Source organism: Crinia signifera, chromosome 8 (genome assembly GCF_055691185.1).
Source record: "Crinia signifera chromosome 8, ASM5569118v1, whole genome shotgun sequence".
NCBI lineage: Eukaryota > Metazoa > Chordata > Amphibia > Anura > Myobatrachidae > Crinia > Crinia signifera.
In genome coordinates, this window is record NC_139224.1 from 6,233,746 (window position 1) to 6,238,584 (window position 4,839).

The window sequence follows — 4,839 nt, forward strand, 5'->3', positions numbered from 1 at the left end:
AATAGGCCCAACATCATGACAGCATGAGAATGACCAGCCGCCCAGTCAGACATAAATCATTCATAAGTAATATAATAATAGAAAAATAACTAATTCTTACAGTATTTTATGTACTGTAAATATAGGGTGATTTTGGGAGGTGATGGGGAGAGTATTAAGCCTCAGGGCCAGATGCACTAAGCTTCAAAAGTGATAAAATGGAGAGTGATAAACAGCCAGCCAATCAGCTCCTACCTGACATGTCACAGACTGTTTGATAAATGACACGTAGGAGCTGATTGGTTGGTGGTTTATCACTCTCCATTTTATCACTTAGGAGTATCGCTTCTCGGCCTTTTGGCTAAGATCAAGTGTAGTATCTGTTCTTATCAGTGGGTATGGACTGGCCTCTGGCAGAGAATAGAGAAAGGCTGGACTGAGTAGCTGCTCTGATGGGCGGAGGGTGTGGGACCCCTCCTTTTTGCCTGGGAGTGGTGAAAAGTTTGGCTGAGTACCTTCACCTCTGCCAGTGGTAGGAGGTGTTGTTTCCGTAAACCCACTGGTAGGAGGGGGGGGGGGGGGACACTGGGCCTAGTAGGTCACTCTCTTGACGGGTTTTGTAGCCCCCGAAGGACGAGACAGTGAAAGGCTCAGACTAGTATCCATTCCCAGGGAGCGGAGAGACGCTGGGACTGAGTAGATGGCTCCTGTTCCAGAGGTTCGTAGCCTCTGATGGGGAGACCGCGAAAGGCCCAGCTTAGTACCTTAACCTTGGGATCGGAGAAACACTGAGACTGAGTAGATTGCTCTTCCGAGGGGGCCTCAACCCCTAAGGGAGTCATTCGAAAAGCCCAGTGGAGTACCCATTCCCATGCCAGGGGCTGGAAAGTGCCCTATGATGGGAGCAGAGAAACACTTGGTCAGACGGTGATTGGTCAGCTGCCTGGAGTCCGAGGCTGCACTGTGCCCCCGGGGAAACTCAGGGGTGCTGAACCTGCACGGGTGATCCCAAAATCACCATGCACTAGTAAGCACTAGCACTGCGCTCTTCCCCTCTAGGATAGGCTGCACGTCCTTACCTTGTCCTTGCGATTTTTCATTGTAAAGACCCGATTTTTAATTGTATAGTCACCCATGGGTGATTTCATACCCCCAGTATCCAACTACGCATGGCGTTGATTTTACATAGTGTGGCGAGCGCAGCGAGCCCCGCGAGGGGACGCAGAATACATGTAAAGTAATCCACGTCCCCTCGCCGGGCTCGCTGCGCTCACCACACTTCGGGCTCGGTGGCTCGCTGCGCTCGCCACACTATATAAAATCAACTCCATGCATAGTTGTATAGTTGGGGTATGAAACCACCCATGGGTGACTATACAATTAAAAATCGGGTCTTTACAATGAAAAATCGCATCGCATGCCTTAAGTAGTGGCATGCAATGAAAAAATCAGGTGCCCAGATAATACATAAGTACCTTATTTATTTCTCTTCTTCTCACGTTCATTCACTTTTCACGTTTTCTGCTTTCTGTAGTGTGTCACTTTTTTTGGGCCATGTGTTTGACCCTTATGGGCCATTCACTCCCTAATGTACCGAAGCTCTCATCCTTTTGGGGAGAGCTTCGGTCCCTCAAGGGCGACCCCGAGCCGCAAGGCAGAGGGAAGCCTAATGCGGGTCTCTCCAAACCTTCGGGTGCGGAGGACCCACCGTCCTAACCCTTCCAGAGGTTGAGGAAAGCGGGTCCCTCTAAACTTCGGCAAAGAGGACCCACCGATCTCTTTTTTCCCTTCGGCATTATGACTGAGAGGGGTTAGGGGAGTAACGGGGCCCTTCTCCTTTGGGAGAGGGTCCATTCGAACGCACGCCCCCTATGCACAGCTTTAGTCACTGCACTGATGGTGGGAGCACACCTCGGCCTTCCTGAGTTTCTTCAAACTCATGGGTCAGAGCCGAGGCTTTGGCTCAGATCGCTGCCGGGATGTCAATGTTCACACAGGTCGCTTGGAGATGATGTAATCTCTAAGCACCCCTGAGTCCGCCATTCAGTATCCTTTAACCCCCATTAAATTACAGATCATGCCTTTCACGCTACAGCTGACTTGGGTTGGACCCCCGGAAACAACCCTGGACAAGACCCGGGTAACGGACCATGGACAGACCCAAGATGCACAACCTGGATTGACCCTTTCACACCGTCTTACTCTGGGTCACGTTGGATTGCATCAGCAATTATCCAGGTTCTCCGCTTGGTGTGAAAGTTGTAGGAGAAGCTGATTAGTTGGTATTTTATCTATCCCAACTTTATCTCTCTTTAAGTTTTGATAGATCTCCCCCTGGATGAGGCCCGGGAAAAACCTTTTTATTCACATGTAGCAGATCTCCACCCCACCACTAGGGGGCAGTGGGGTTCACTAGTTCAAAGGCTAGGAACAGCCCTGGGCACTGTACTGAGAGACTCCAACAGGCTGTTGCACTGAAAACCCGCACAGGTTTATTTAAGATGGCGTTCTATTGAAGATGGTATGTTGTCCATAGCAACCAACCAGAATCTACTTAACTATTTAGCACCTTCTAGAAGATAATACATAGAACCAGATTGGTTGCCCATAGCAACATGCCAATCACCAGAACTCCCATCTCAGTAAATATACCCAAGGGCATTCGCCTGTGGTTGCTATGGAAATATTGGCATAGTTTTATTTTTTTATCTAACATCTCACAATTGGTCAAATGAATGTCAGGAGATCATAGATCTCTATTTACTTACTAATAAACATCTATGGTTCCTTTTCAGGCTATTTAAGGGTTAAAGTGCTTTGCCCTTTAAACCAAAACCATGTGATCCAGTAATACAAGAGGGAAATGTAATATAATTATAAGGTGCTGATCACTCACTCTCAGATGTTTTTCTGCACATGTCAGAAAGTGTTTGGCATCTCTAATCAAAAGGTGACCTCTGTGCGGTTCTGTGCCCCCTGACAGTATGCCCACTGCACAGTGCAAGGCTTTTAGAGGCCCCCCCCTGCGCACACGCCTGTCTCCCCGTGTGCGTGTAATCCGTGTCGCTATGATGGCAGGGGGGACTGGGAAAACATTGCATTTCATATATCACCATCAGCAGCTGACAGGGAAGCAGAATGCCAGGCCTGTGCCCGCTCCTCGGATTTATACAGGCAGATAATGGGTGAGGGCGCTATCGCGCAGTCTAATGGCACAAATAACTTGGTTCGCCTGCTAATCCGAGCAAACATGACACACGGACGTCACAAAACTCCGATGTAAAGCAGAGACAGCGATATTGTAATGTATTACTAGTCGCGGACAGGTGGTTGTTCTCATAAGCCGCGTGTTTTATATCTGTGTGTTGTATATTTACGCGTATAACCCATAAATCTGAGTAGCGGGTCATAGAACGCAGGGGAGAGAGGTACCAAGCTTGAAAAGTGATAAAATAGAGAGTGATAAACCACCAACCGATCAGCTCATCACTGTCATTTTTCTAACACAGGGGGAGATTCTCTAAACTAAAAATGCGGTAAAAACCCCGTTATCAGGGTTTTTACAGCAATTTGGGATGCTCTAAGCATCCCCCACCGGGTTACCGTGGCGGGGGGCATCACCAGAAAAATCTGGCGATGCCCCATAGAAGCCTATGGGCTTCTACCGCAACCCACCGCCGCCCCACACCAACCCCTCGCCGCCCCGCACCGACCCCCCCTCACACAGAGCTGTGCTGCCCGGACCTGTGACCAATGTTCCCTCTAATTTTACGAAGTCTGTGTGCGGCAAAAGATTTTGGCTGTGCAACTCTGGAAGGAAATTAAAATTTTTGTGCGTCACTTATATATAACTGGAAAATGACGTTCAGCATTTGTGTTAACATTACTTCAAAATGATATTAAACATTTAAAACACAGCACAAAATGTAGTTAATGGGTAAAACACACACTAATTGAGTCCACAACTGCAAAAAGGGACCACTGTTGCTTTGTGCGCTCTGTTGTAATGTCTGTGCGCATGCTCGTCGAGTTGTGTGCGCGCGCACGTGCGCACAGCTTAGAGGGAACACTGCCTGTGACCCGCTCCTCCCTGCACTGTGATCCTCTTCCGGGTGCAGGGAGGAGGAATGCCTAGCGCAGCAGCAGCAGCGCCGGGTAAGGGAGGGAGGAGGAAGCCGCCAGGTCCATGTGGGACCCGCTGTCTCTCACCTTAACACAAGAGCTGTCCTTTGCCATAATCATTGCATATGTTATAGCATATGCGATAATTATGTTAGCGGTAGCCGGCGATGGGTGGCGGTAAGGGGGCACGGATGTTAGAACACCCCCCCCCCACACACACACAGTCTGACATGTCAGTTATTAGCTGATTGGCTGCTACTTTATCACTCTCCATTTGATCGCTGTCAAGCTTAGTACATCTGGCCCCATGTGAGCATGTAGGGACTGCACAGGTGCCGATAAACTTCAACAGAAAAATCACCTCTCAGCCAGTGACTGGTGATGGCCATCGATGGTTATCTGTTAGTGGACACCAACAAAAGTATCAGTGATGAAAAACATTGATTGTGTGAAACCATCTGTAAGAGAAGCATCGATTGTTTCATCCACCGAGGGTCACCTCTGCTTTAGCATGCAATGAGATTTACGGCAATTATGGCCCATGGATGGGTCAGCGGTGGAGCAAGTCTCCGAGTCTCGACACATCGATGGTGAAAGTCATTACCATTAGTCATAGACCAATGATCATTTCAAACCATCGATCGCCATCATCACCAGTAAAACGTCAAATACGATTTTGTTTAATTGACCATACGTTACGCCATCAGAGGGTTCGCTGGCTTTAACCCGCTCACTGCT

The 4,839-nt window shown here is 48.7% G+C and overlaps 1 pseudogene; it reads left to right on the forward strand.

Moving 5' to 3' along the window:
- The first annotated feature begins 320 nt into the window (after positions 1-320).
- On the forward strand, positions 321-456 carry LOC146029942 (U2 spliceosomal RNA; annotated as a pseudogene).
- Positions 457-4,839: the final 4,383 nt, after the last annotated feature.